The following is a 15,011-nucleotide window of genomic DNA, read 5'->3' on the forward strand; positions in this document are numbered from 1 at the left end:
CTCAAGTCTGAGAGCTCAGGGCCAGTTTGTGTAAGATTGTAGCAAATGTACCAAGTGTACAAATCGCGAAACGCTGGTAAAAAGAGCTTCAGGATAAAGAATCCCCTGCTCGTTATTCCTTTAAGTTAATCCGTAAATATGAAAAATTATGGCATTTAACTATTTAATCGCTGTTGTAGAATTTAGTTTTTTTGTTAATTTTCTCCGTTAAAAAAATGTATATGACAATAATTTATACAAAAACCTCTTTTAGATTATTGGATTTTGTCTCTTGAACTAATTTCAAAAATTTAATGTTTGCAAATTTTGCCACCTATCTGACTTCAAAAACAATTTTAGACGACAAACCAGGAGGCTCGGTAATGTGCGATCGCACATAAGGTTCCAAACCCGCTCATCCACAATTTTGGCATAATTGTCTACCAAATGAGGAACAGATAGAAAAACACAAAAAATCAAGTATTTTTCAAAAAAAACTGGTGTATGAACAAAAAGATAGCCTCCAAAGCAAATAATTCAATCGAGTAAAAACGTAAAAAATGATGCTTTATATTGATGAGATATGCCGATATTCAGAAAGCGAGCGAAAAAGAACGGCCAAATCAAACAACAACAACAAAGATTAATTTCATCAAAAAATTTATGTCCGTTTTAAAAAACAAAACTCAATAAAAAAGTCAAAATCGCGTCAGATAAAACTGAAACTGAACAAACAAAATTGTAATTCACCAAAAAAACAGTCATTCAGCAGTTCATAATAAGGCTTGGTAACAATTAGACAAAAAAGAACAGAAACTTTAAAGTTAGAAAAATCGCTGAATTTTAAAAAGAAAAAACAATTAATTTCAAAGTAATGAAAACTATTAGGAATCAACTAAATCCCATAGGTTTACAATTACCAATGCCTCTTTAGAAGGGAATTAAGAACTGTCGGTATTCAATGTATTCAATTTTTTTCAAGTTACAAAATGAACAACAAATAGACAACAAACAAATAATCAATTAAAACTTGCCAGAAAATGCTTTCGAAGACGTTAATTTGGCCCTCAAAATATGTTCGATTGCACTTTCGTGGAACACCGATAATGTATTATGTGACTGCTCATAATTGAAACTAGGTAACAATTGCACAAAAAAGAAAAAAATGCAAAATTATGTAATACTTGTTTTGTTTTAAATATAAAATTATTTCCAAAGACATGAAAGCCAATAATTACAAAATGAAAAATTTGAATAGGTTCTTCCATTCCTCAAAAAAAGCCCTTGAGACCTGCAATTATACAGAATATGTCTTACGTCTACAAAAGAACGTCAAATATGACAAAAGTCAAAAATTCATTTATTTTTTTTGTGAAAAACCCGTGTGGAAGCCAGTAAAGTCCTAACGAATTCTTTAAAAACATTAGGTTTTGTGACACCAATTGCTTTTTACACCTTCCTTGAAATGTATTTTGTGGCCTCTCATTAATGAAACTAGGTAACAATTAGACCAAAAAAGAAAAAAGGCAAGAGTAGGTAACACTTGTTTTTTTCCGAAAAAAATTTATTTCCAAAGACATAAGAGCTATTATTTTCGAAATGAAAAAAAGGAATAGGTTCTTTTATTCTTCCAAAAGAAACCCTTGAGACCTGCAATTATCCAGATATGTCTTACGTAAAAACCCGTGTCGCTTTTGTAAAAAAAAAACCTTGTCGAAGCCAGTAAAGTCATAACGAATTCTGTAGAAACATTCAATGTTGTGACATCAGTCCCTTTTGACACCTTGCTCTGACAAAAATAAAGTCATCTTTAAACTTTAATTAACGAGACCAGGTAACAAACAGACAAAAAAAGGAACAAAAGTGCGAAGTTAAAGTGTTTTTTTTTTTCATTTTGGAAAACAATTGTTTTCAAAGTCATGAAAGCCATCAGCTATCTATTATTATGAGAAAATGGCCTCATTCTTTTTTCCATGAAAAACCAATCAAACCGGGTCATTGTACAGGAAAATAAATACGACTAAAAAGACAAAGTAAAAAGGACAGTTAATGACAAAATTACAAAACTCTTATTGTAATTAAATTCTTCAAGAAAATATTGTCGAATCCGTAGAGAACCACAATCTATATCTTTAAAAATTTAAATGTTATCAATTGTGCTTTTTTTGAACGCAAATAATTTGATATATGAACTGCAATTAACGTTATAACTTGAAAAAACTAGAAAACATGAAAAATGGGCAACAACCTAAAAATTAAAAAAAATTGTGCAATATACTAGTATCAAAGCCAGAAAAACATAACTTAAAGCGTAAAACCGCAATAAAGACCAACTTTGATTTCATTAGAAAGGAGGAGCACTCTTTGATTGCTGACACTAAGCTACAAGTTGAAATAATTAAGAGAAAAATGGTAGCAAATTTCAATAAGCCATTTTTATTTAAAAACCAAAAATTTTAAAAGTTGAAATGACCATTAGCTTTCAAGTAATCAACTATATAAATTAATTTGGAGCTAAATAGGAAGCCAAATTGACCTATCACCAGTAAGCTTTGATTTCAGATGTTCTTTTATTTAATTAATATAAAAAGATTGAATTTTTTATATAAAAACCGACTGATGACAATCTGAAATATTTTTGGATTGTAACGGTCCAAGATTGGTAAAAACTACTCCTGCAAATGCTGATTGTACATTAGCAATATTTAAATTTTCGAATGTTGTAGATATAGATATTTTCTTTGTTAAAAAATCAACAATAAGATAATCAACGAATAAAGTTAGCAAAAAACGGCAAAGTTTCAATTACAGAGAACGGAAGTTGAAGTAAAATTAGCCCCCTTTTCAATCTACAAAGATTGTGTTAGTGGTGTTCGGGTATGCACTTACTGCAAATTTAATCAGAGTGGACTAAAGGAACTTGTTTCTTGCTGTTTTTGAAGATAAAGTCTGAGTTTTGTGAAATATTTAGCCGGAATCTGTAACAAAAAAATTCAATAAAAATAGCCGACAATGTATTTCGTCTTTGAAAATAAAATCAACAACATTTTCTTGAAAAATTTTATTAAAGTTTAGCAAAATTTGCGGAATTGTAGTCAAAAATTCTGAAAATGTGAATAAAATCAACGGAATTCACTGTATTTTCTCGAAAGTTTAAACCTCGATATCTCCATGCAAAAAACGAAAATCAAAAAGTTTTTTTGATTCCATATTCTACGCTGGACAAGCTTTCTAATGATATCATTCTCAACACTCTACGATGAATATATCGATTGGACAAATTTGACTGAACAAAAAAAACCCATTTGAGTATATAGTTCCTCCCCCCTCAAGAGGGGTCGGAACAAATATAATATATAATATATGTATATATGTGTATATATATATATATATATATATATATATTTATATATATATATATATATATATATATATATATAATATATATTATAAAATATAATATAATAGAATAAATATAATATAATAAATAGAATATAAATATAATATAATATAATTTAATAAATTACAGATATTTGACGCTAGTTTTGCTTCAAATTATCTCGTAAACATCACTTGGGTGTATTTTGGTAAATTTTTCTGCTAAGTGAGTGATGATGTAACTATGACAGTCAATGAGAGAAAGCTTAAACGGCATGAACTTGCAAGATCATTCAAGATAGTAATAGTCTTCCAAGGTTTAGCCATTTTGCAAGAATGGTGCATGATCTTGCATTATAATCATCTGGTATCGACTAGGGTACTTTTCACCGTTTTTTGGCAAAACTTTTTGTTTTGAATGTTGACTAAGTAATCTTGAATATAAAACTACCAAATTTTCATCTCGAATATCGAAAAAGTAATTAGTCTCACCAAATTACAATCAATTTTACGCCCAACGGTTTTTTCAATTATGCCAACTGGAGACCTGTAAATAGTGAGTCCTGTAGAATAAATAGTGAATGTCTTATTTTCTTGCCGTATTAACATAACTTGACTAAAAACGGAAACGAATTTTTTGTTACATAGTCACTCTAGAACATGGTCGAAAGAATAAACCTCAACGAAAGTGTTTACTTGAAGTCTCACTGAAACTTTTCTTATATGATCTCAGACATGGCTACAAATCTCATCTGAAGATTGATCATAGGTATGAATTAGCTTCTAAATAAAGCCTGATCAGACTTTCGGTTGTTCTACTATTGTTAAATTCAAGTGCAGTTTTCGCTCGATATGGGACTGATTAGACGTCGTAACGATTGACTCGACTTTGTGGACTTCTCTTTCGAATTGAGGTTGCGTGCTGGAGGTATCAAGTCGTGGGGTCATTAACAACAAAGCTACAGGTTTTTTTATCAGTTACATGGTTTTAGCCAAGTTGTCATTTTCGATTTGTAGAAAAGAACAAAAAACATTGAATTCAAATTTTCAGCTCTAATTTTGGTGCAGATATTTGGACGACTGTGTGTTACGGAACAATAGCGAGTTCTGAATTTCACAAAAACGTGCCAAACATTTGATGTTGGTTAATGACCGCCAACATGTTTCACACTATTAGCAGAAAACTGAAAAACCAGAAGAAATGGAAAGAAGCCATTCCGTGTGATTCCTAGTTTGGTGATGGAGTGTACATTATTATATTTTAAAAAGTACATTTATTATTAGAATAGAGCAATGAAAAGTAGTGGCGCATCGTTTGAAAGTGTCATAAAAGCCAATCGCATCCTTATAGATCACACATGTCAGACATTCCAGTGCCAGAGATATCCAGACCGAATATAGTCAGCCAGCCAGATAGCATTCAGAGCAAGCAAGCCAACCAGCCATCAACGCTCTTCTCTCTTTTTCCTCATTTTTCCTCTCTCTTGATCTCTCAAAAAGAGCGGCGGTGCCTTTGATCTTGCCAACGTCACTAACTCACTTCAATCGATTCATTCTCTCTTTCTCTCCCTTTCAACACTACAATAGTGTATACATTTATGGTCTTTACTGTATCGCCGTTTGAACTAAAAACACGGCTGACCTTTTTTGTCTTTTTTGTGAGAGTGTTTAGGACGTGTCATTTATAGTTGCGCAATATAAATGAGTGTTTGGCGCCATCATTTCAGACTGTCCCAATTGTAAACGCTTTTATGCAATGAATACAGTCTGCTGCTAGCTGTTGCATTTCACAATGACAGTTATTCACACAAAAACTTCATAAATATACTTTTTCTCAATAAATTTTTTTTTTAAATCCAAGTCCGTGAGTCACTGCGCGGATCTATTATAATAGCATTGTTTTGTTTATGCCGGTACGCGTACAGGTTTGAGTCGGCTGAATTTTTGTTCTTCAGTTAAGATGTCAGAGCGCATTAACTCGGTCGCCAAGTTTTTAGAAGGTTTAAAAGTTTTGGTTTGGTGTAATCCACGCCTTCCGTTAACCAGACCCCAGTTTCATTGCAATGAAAATTTAGGCTCCGTGTGCAATCCGACAATCACGATACTTGATCCCATTGAAATAGACTCCGCATCTTAAAATTGCATCAAATTTGAACTGAAATCAAATAAAACTCCCTAACAATTCATATATGGCCTCTCTGTGAGTTTTCCTATAACTTTACTATTTTTCCGATGTTTGCTTCGGCTGACCTCAGATTTAGTCGAGCTTGTTTACTCACATTGACTGTTGTGAAAAGGATTTCTTCAACCCTCCAAAGATTGGCTAGACATTTCTGCTCTAGTCGTTTCTTAAAATTATTAAAGAGCCGGATGCTCCATAAAATTTTATGAATAGACTACTGAATAAATACTTGGTCAATCTTTGAACGTTTTCAGGAATCACTTTTCATAATATTGAATGAGTAAACGAGATTGATTCTATTTACGGCTGACCCAAGCAAACCTCGAAAAAGTATGTATGAAGGTACAGGCGTATACCAGGAAATAGAAGACTTACTTTACTCAGATACGTTGTGATCACAAATTCAATGCTTTTTGGTTCCGAACTGAAAGTGCTAATAAAGTTTTTAGCTTTCTACAGGTTTTTTCCCATTAAAAAAATTTATAAGAAAACAAGGGCTCGTATCATTTGACAGCACTTGATGCGAGTAAAAGTACAGGGCGAAGTGACTGTAGAATATTTTTCTTCAAGAAGGTAGAAGAGAATTTAAACAGTTTTCCTCCGAACTTTTGTTTAAAAATTGAAAAAAAATACAAGGAAGGTCAATATAATGGATTATACAAAAACAGTTTCTATTAAAATGTTGATATGCAAGCTGGTAATTTGTCTGAGTGCTAAAAATGATTTGCTTTGTAAGCCTAATAAATATTTTTTAACAGGTGTCAAAATCAAGCAAACTGCCTTTAACATTTTTTCAATACTTATAAAAGAATCTGTGAACAATATGTAAATGGTAAAGACTTAAAAAAATGAAAAAAAAATATATTTTTCAGATTATTGCCCAGAAAGTTCATTTTCATCCCACATTTTTTTATTCTTTTTAAGAACTTATTTTAAACTCTAAAACATTGAAAAAACCAGGTTAAAGACATTAAGATGTATAATGCAGTTGTTTCCATGCTTCATTTCTCCCTATAAGAAACGTGCTATTAGACACTATTTGACATTTTGCCAAAATTAACTGGAGAAATCACAAGTTTTTCATAAGCTACGTAGATGCTATCGTTTGAACAAAAAGATTGTCAACAAAAGGACATAAGAGAGTACTTTTATAGTTATTTACTTTGATGCTTACTTGTTCCTATTAATATAAGTAAATTGCAAAATTACAAAAAAAAATTGTAACGTTTGTTCTAGCGAAGAATTTATATGCCCGGTAAACATAATTTTAAAAATTTTGCAAACTTTTTTTCACAAAAATTGCCCTTCATAAATTTTATCAAATGAATATCATTTCTTACAGCTTTTTTCTAAATTTAATTCATTGGTGCTTTGTAAAGGTAAACATTTGAAGACTATCGCAATAAAATTTGACCATCAATTTTCAAATTTTTAGAACTACAAATGAAGAGAATTAAATTCTTTGAAGAAAAAACTTAGTCTAATGAGCTATCTGATAAACTCAAAATATATGTGTTTTTTTCCATAAAAAATAGAAAAGGACAAGTGATAGCTACGAAAAAAATGATAAGAAAGTTAGAACTGTTGTTATTGTTCTAGAAATATCTATTGCTTCGCATCCTTACTTTTGTCAAAAAAGTTTTGCTCTTCATTTCCATCACGATTAACCAATCAAAAACTTGCTGATGTTTTCGAAAAAAAAAGACAAAGAGGAGACTTTGATGTGAATGCACCTCTCTTAAACCAATTAATCGATAAATGCAAGTTAAACTAAATTGACGTTCCAAGACAGCAAACATTTTTTGTAATTTTTGTCAGTAAAAAGCACTTTATATAGTTCATTTCACTGATATCAGATTGTGCGACATAGTTTCTCGAGACAGTTTTATCATTTATTAGAAATAAACCTTTTCTTCTCTACTAAAGCTTAACTTTCAAATGAAAACGTTAAAACATCTTTTAATTAAGATATTCTTAGGCAAGTACTGTGAATCATTTCATTTCAAAGTTTTTTCAAAGGCCAAAAGTAATATTTTTGTCGAATCATTGAAAAGTGGTTTTTGTTACACGGAGAGTAGCAGAGGCTTTTTGATTTTCGGATAAATTAATGCAATTAAAAAGTTTTTTTCATACATTTAATATCATTATATATTGTTTAGTATTGTTAGTCTTTGTCTCTTCTTGATTCCTGTACTTTTGATTTAAAGTCAGACAACTAACTTTTGATCACAATATCCTTGATGGGCTGGTCAATTTTTTTTTGACTTAAAGAAAATTGCTAGATTCTGGTTTTAGTATTTAGATTTTGAGGAAATGTGTTAAAAACTATCAGTTGAAGGGTGCGCCACAATTTTAAAAGAAGTTAAATGCTTACGTGATTTCACGTCCTTTATATTACGACCGCTAACTTCGTTTAATTAAATATTTCATTTTTTCCGGCAGATCTAATTATTGCTTGATTTTCTGTTTTCAAACTTTATGTGATTATAAAATTTAAATTTCTTTTTGTATCTTTTTACCAACTCCATTCTTCTCAAGTCCTAATTATGAAGCTGCAACCCCAAGCGCTTTCAGAAAATGTTTTCCTGGTGAAAATTTTGAGCAAATGGGTTAAATAATATGCAGGGCTTTGGAGTACTGTCTGAAAATTTTAGTTGTACATCTGGCTTCCTGTGGCTAAACTATATTTAAAAGCAACAAATTCTTAAAGTAGGTTTCGAGGTTTCTTGGTTGCATTTAAGTTTTTTTTAAAATTCTTTTCAAGATTGACAATGGTTTCTAAGATATGAACCACCTTTTATAACGATAATTTTTTTGTATCATTCAACTAAGAATTCTTTTGAGGAATTAGTGAAAATCGTTACCGTGGCAGCATATTGATTGCAAGCGGAAGGTGACATTTTTTAGCATAATTACCTTCAGAACTCAAATGATATGTGGTGTCATATAAACTGTTGGATAAACTTTGCGCTAAGATGTGCTTGCGTTATGTCATTATAATTGCGAGTGATTCATTTTTTTATAATGCTGTCATAATTTCTGCATGTCAATGACAGTCAAACGACTGACTCAAAGCTTTGTGTTAATCTTTTATGGTTTCTAGTTGGGTTTATGTTTTTACCTAAGTTCAAGATTTAAACAATTAGCAATGAGGCTAGCTATGTTGCTAAACTCGATAGCATCTGTTTATGAAAACCTGAAAAATTCTGAAGAGATAAATTCCGGAGAGGATTTTCGAAAAAATTAATTTTTCCGACAAATGATGCGAAATCTGCATTATGGACTAATTTTGGTAAAGTTGTGACAATTAACTCGAAAGTACTGTAAGTATTTACAATTAAAGGTCCCCTATCTATCAAAGACCTCCTTTGTTAAAACTATTTACTAGTTTAAGTTTTTTGTCTCTCAAAAAGAAAGCTAAAAGAACTTTTTTATCTAACGACATTCTGCAAAAAATAATATCATCAAATTGGGTTTGAACAAATTATAATCCTTGAAAATAATCCTAGTACCGCACGCAAAAACAGCTATCAATCCGGTTAAAAAATTGAATATCATTATCATGCACTGGATGCAGCAACGACTGTTCGAAAAATGAGTTAGCAGATGAAAATCTCCTGACTCTTATTGGTGTACTTTTGGTGCTTTTAAAAATGGTACAATTTCATACACTAGGACGTATCTTTTCATTAATGATCAGAACAAACTGACGTTTTCTGCTTTGTTTTTGCAAGACCTTTCTGTTTATCAGGTGACCATTAAAAAAATTAGAGCTGATTTCTATTCCAACTTATTTTTTTTGGAAAATTTTGACTAATAAATTATTGTTTTCAATTGCAGTTCAGGGAAATTAATTCACTCGTAGCGCAATCTTTTTCTGTTTCTTGTTCAATATTATTCAAAATGCGAATACTTTTTAGCAATTGATTATCATAAAAAGATTATATAGAGTAACGAAAAGTTCATTGAGGCTCAGCATACTTGAAAGCATAGAAAAACATAAGATCTTGCTGAACATTGGCAGAAAATGATTTTTTTCGTAGCCATGTTGGCTTCGACATTATTTTTCAATCGATTTCAGAAAATAGTTGAAATTAAATCAACTCATATCCCACTGAATTTTTTTTTAAACTACATCTTGCTGATTTTTATTTTTTTCATCGTATCATTATAGATTCTCCCTGAATTTAAAACAATCAAAACAATCCTATGAATTTAAACAATCCTAATTAAAAAACCGCAGATTTTTATTGGTTCTGTAAAAAAAAAATATCAACAAAAAATAATTAAAGTCCTTTTAAATAGTAAGAATGCATTTAGCAGCGACTGATTGTTGTGATTGAGTGCAAAAATTGAGAATGCGTTTAATTTATCTGTTGCCTTAAAAGTTACATTTTCATCTAATATTTCAGAAATTTTAATGGATTCCTCAAACTACGCATAGAGAATTTTCGTAGAATAACATGCATAGTAGCTTATTTTTATCTGCCGAATCGTTGATCAATTTTGGTTGGATTATGCATAGAAAGAAATATAACTGCTTAGTTTTAAATAAGAAATTGAGCATGATGAGATGGTGTCAGGACAATTTACCCAATTCCATTTTACCCAATGCCATTATACCCAATGCCATTTTACCCAACCTGCCATTTTACCCAATGCCAATTTACCCAATGCCAACTTACCCAATTTACCTCATTGCTAAATTAACCAGAACGACTATTTAGCCGACTAGAAAATAAATGGCCCGTGGGACTTGATATGAAACTATCACAACCGAGCATGGAATTAGCGGACTATATAATTAAATGGCCCGTCGGACTTGATATGAAACTATCACAACCGAACATGGGATTATATTGTCTACAAATGTTTTAAATCATCCTTCTAATAGCGACTGCTAATTTGTAATCGGATAATTGAACGAAAAGATCAAAGAGCATTGGGTAAGTTGGTATTGGGTAAAATGGCATTGGGTAAAATGGCATTGGGTAAAATGGCAGGTTGGGTAAAATGGCGTAGGGTAAAATGGCATTGGGTAAAATGGAATTGGGTAGATTGTCATGTATAAGATAATTATTCGCATGCTAAAACATCTTTGACATTGTTCGGCAGACGAAGAACGTCATCTCATCAATGACGTTCTTCGTCTGCCGAACAATGTCAAAGATGTTTTAGCATGCGAATAATTATCTTATAGCTCCATCGTACTCATCTCAGCAGTAGTTGAGAATGAAAAAAGTTATGCCATCTGAGAAAAAATCAACTGCTTTGATTATTTTCAAAAAGTAACTGAGCATCTTATAAGACGCAAGAATATGTTTTTCATATATTTATACATTTGTCAGTCCAATAGAACATAGAGAGTTATCATAAAGGGCCTCCTATGAGCAATGACCTCATTTTTTCGTTCTGAATGATTTCAAAGTGTTTTTGATCGGCGATCTTGACTTGAAACCAAATATATAAGTCTCATCCGGAAGATTAAACTATCAGACAATTTTCTATGACATTTTACATCAAAGCTAAGAATGACTATGAATATTATTTTTGATGTGATTGTCACAAGTTTTGATTGTGATATTAAGGAAGTCGCCTTTCATTTTGTAGAGTAAAACAGACAACTTAAAAGGACTTCTGGATGTCGGAATTAGTTTGTTAGCCCCATTGAATGACCGGTTTTGGGCTGAAGTTTGTTTTGTCGGCAGGTGGCTTGCTTTGGCGTGACCCTGATTCAAATCGCCCAAATTAGTTCTAATTCGCCCACCGAAAGTGAAAAGATCAAAGGGAATGTAATTAGCAGCTTCTCATTAAACAGAAGTTAAATGGGCTAAAGTAAATCGTAAAATGTTTATTTAGATCTTCGTAATTACTAAATATATTGAGCAAACTATGATCGACCTTTAAAGCATTGTTAAGTGTGTATGTGTACAAGTTGAAAGTATAAATCTTCAAAAGTGAGCCCACCAAATTAAACAGGCGGCTGCTAGGCGGGTTGCAGGCTAATGGCGCATAGATTTGGATCTAAATTGCGTTAGAGGGCTAGTTTAGCGATTGAGAATTTGTTGCACTATAGGAAGGGTGTTGCAGTTAAACTAGTTAGTAATGGTACATGTTCGTAATAAATTAAATTAAGATTGACTAGTTTATTGCGTGTGTATTGGTTTAAGTGGGTGAGATGGTATGGTCTGCATAAAACCCATACTTGGAAACCATGATCAACTCTAATGAAGTTTCCTGTTTAGTTTGTTAGTTGCCGAAATTGTTTGAAATATCGATCAGTCTACCTCTAGGGTCTGGGGATCGGGGATGATTTAATGGGTTTATAAGTTTGCGTTTAGCTAGTTATAAATAAGTTGTAAAATGGTTAAATAGCTAGAGTTAGTTAGTTATCCAATGATTGAAGCGTGATTGATTGATTGATTGACTGGTCGATTCTATTGAGCTCAGTTCGGTTATTGCTTTGTGTCAATCTTCTAGCACCTGTATGCGTGGGGGGGGGGGGGGGTCGCATGTGGGATCTAATGACTGCGTCCTGTGGGCAAAGCGTAGGGTTCTAGAATGACGTTGTTGTGATTCTAATCGTTGATCGATCGACCAATCAATCGATCTATGGGCTGAGAGGGAGAGAGAGAGAGAGAGAGTGAGAGTGAGAGATAGAAAGAAGGGGCAATAATGTCTTGTGTCGTTTCTGTTCAACTAGTGCAATGCTAGAGAGAGAGAGAGAGAAGGGTCCTGTAGTATGTCTTTTGTACTCTATTCTTCTATTCTGGTCCTTCTTTCTCTCTCTTTCTATTTCTACTCATGTAGTGTTCGTTGTTCTTTCTCTCTTTCTCTGTCTTTCTATCTCTTTCTACTTATAGAATGTGGCCTGCTGCCGTAATCGGCCAGTAGCGGCAGCGGCATTTATTGCTTTGAAGTATTTGTGTCATAGCGGCTTCTCTCTTTGATCTTTATTCCAACTTATTGCACTACCACTACTACTACTACTCTTACTACTACTACTAGTAGTGGCTCTAGCTAGATACTCGCACACTACAACTACTACTCAACTACAGTGGCACAGGACAACAACAGGACAGCCGTGAACACAACAACTAGAGGTGCTGCTCTGCTCAGCTAAGTTAGCCACTCACTTTCTATCTTTCGCTCTGCTTCTATTATTAGTGTACTCTTTCCCTTTCTCAACTTGGGATAGGAGGCAATTCAATCCAATCCAATAATCGACAACCGACTACCAAAAACCAGCAGCGCAACCCGAAAACAACAACAACAACAACCACACCACACCAACCCCACTACAAGAGCATCTCGACAGCAGAGCTGCGCATTGCTTCAAAATTTCCCAATTTCTTCTTTTTAGCGTCTCTTCCGACTTCGCACTTTTTCACTGACTGACTCAAAAGTAATTTTTGTTCAATCCGACCTCTTTACTTTGTTTCCTTCTGACCCCTACGCAAACGCACGTGAACTAATTTTGGACACAGCGAATGGTACCGAAAATAAACGAGAAACAATGTTTGGAGAATTTTAGAATCTTCGCTCGCGACCTTGAAGTTTTTTAAAAACGCAAGATTTCCCCGATCATTAACTTCTAAGCTTATGATGTTTGTTGGCTGGACTTTGTTCTCTTAACAAAACTAGTAAATAATACCCGCGATACGATCGCTCTATTAATCACCAAAATACTACCTATTTTTCTGTTTTTAATCTGCCTCTTTTAAACTATTATAAACCTCATCCGCTAATAACTCCCATTTTAAACAGATTCAAGCTTGTTAGTATTGTTCTTGTTGTTTTTGAATCTAAATACCTTTCCTTTAGTTATCCAATTTCTCAATTATATCCCGCGCTCTTTAATATTTTTTATCCCGGCACTTATTAACTGAAGAGACAGAAAAACGGACAAAAACGCCGCCGATATTAAACCAGAAAGCAGCACCGCGCTTTACTATCTTTAATACTATATATCTTCTCTTTAGTTATTTTTGTTACTACTGTACAATTCAGAGCACCTTTAGGTCTGTGCGCGGCTTTTTCTACTCCGGCCGTTTCCCTCAGATCTTTCTTTTGGCCTTTTTAGTTAGTCGCCGCCACTTTGTTTGTGTTTGTTTTTTTCACGCGCACATACAAACAGCCCGTGAAAATTATTGCTACATCGTTTTAGCCGCCTATACATAGCTTTTAAGTGATCCTTTAAACCTCGTATTGCGTGTTCGTGCGCAATTTTTCCAGCAGCAGTTCAAAATAGCAAAACTTGAGCAATATCAAAATTGAATTCAAGTATAATCGCATAATCAGCATAAATAATCTGACTAAAAGTCAATTTTCTGCTGAAAAATCTTTTATCCGTGCATAATTTTAACGGTGCAGAAAAAACTGTCTAATATGCGTTAATTAATTTGGACTAATCACGTCATTAACTTTTTTTGATCATTAATTTTTGTTTGTTTTGGTTTCAGATATCTAGAAGTTGGTCAACGTGAATTAATCTGCGTTGAGAGATTTTACACAAGAGAAGATTTATCTTTTACCCCTAATTTACCTGAGCTGAAAATTGAGCATTAATTCATTTATTCAGTTGATATTCGAGGCTATTAAATTTCCCAGCGGCGGCACAAAAATTCAGCTTTGCTTTTAAAGACAAGAGCGCTTTGCTTTGAGCTGAAACTTAATTGATTGGCCCATTACGTCAAATTAAATACTTAGCAGCCAATATTCACAACATATTAAAGTGAGCAAGCAACTTATAATAATTATTGGTTATTCTCGGACTCTTATTTGTTGTTTTTGCTTTAGAGACTTGTTGAAAAAGTTTGAAAAATAAATGTTTTTGGAGCCATCTTAGCTATTACACTTGAACTGGAAAGCGATAAAGAAAAGCTAGAAATTAAAGAGAGTATTCGTGGTTGATATTCTTTCTATTCTATTCCCGACTAAAGACAAGAAATCAAAAGAAAACAAACACCAGTTTCGTTCTCTTTCATCTGATTTGATATTGATCTTTATACTTTAAACCAATTACTTCTCGCGACACACTTATGCACTACTAACTAACTAACTAACTACTAACTAGTTAGCTAGAAACGGCAGTACAGCAAGTTGCGAAATAATCGAAACTTTTTAACTGCACCCAATAAATCCTTCTTATCTGAGGTCTACAGTTACTTTTGCACCGCAAGTATTAATTACAATTAATTAGTCGCGTCTATAAAAGGCTCCTATCCAAAGTCTAGTCACAAACTTTTCCTTAATTCATAATTCTTCAGGAAAAACTTACAAACTGCAAAAAATTCTTCCCGAATTGGTCTAACGGAAATTTCAACATCGAAGATTTTTGCAGACGAAAAAAATTGTATGTTACAATTGTTTTAGTAATACAATATTGTAATTATCTCGGATTATTTTTGAATGAAAGCAATTTATGCAAGCGTTTATTCCTTTACCTTTTATGTTGAAAAGATCTAAGAGA

General features: G+C 32.8%; 1 protein-coding gene across 5 annotated transcripts in view; it reads left to right on the forward strand.

Moving 5' to 3' along the window:
* The window catches only part of LOC142347900 (uncharacterized), a 67,600-nt gene that overhangs the window by 16,987 nt on the left and 35,602 nt on the right, over positions 1–15,011 (forward strand). For 2 of the 5 annotated variants that reach the window (XM_075399058.1, XM_075399062.1), the window contains exon 2: positions 14,002–15,011. This exon is cut by the window's right edge and continues 1,035 nt beyond it. The gene's annotated coding sequence lies outside the window, so the exon portion shown is untranslated. The other 3 variants (XM_075399060.1, XM_075399059.1, XM_075399061.1) reach the window with 3 other exon arrangements.

Source organism: Convolutriloba macropyga, chromosome 10, assembly GCF_964194025.1.
Source record: "Convolutriloba macropyga chromosome 10, txConMacr16.3, whole genome shotgun sequence".
NCBI lineage: Eukaryota > Metazoa > Xenacoelomorpha > Acoela > Convolutidae > Convolutriloba > Convolutriloba macropyga.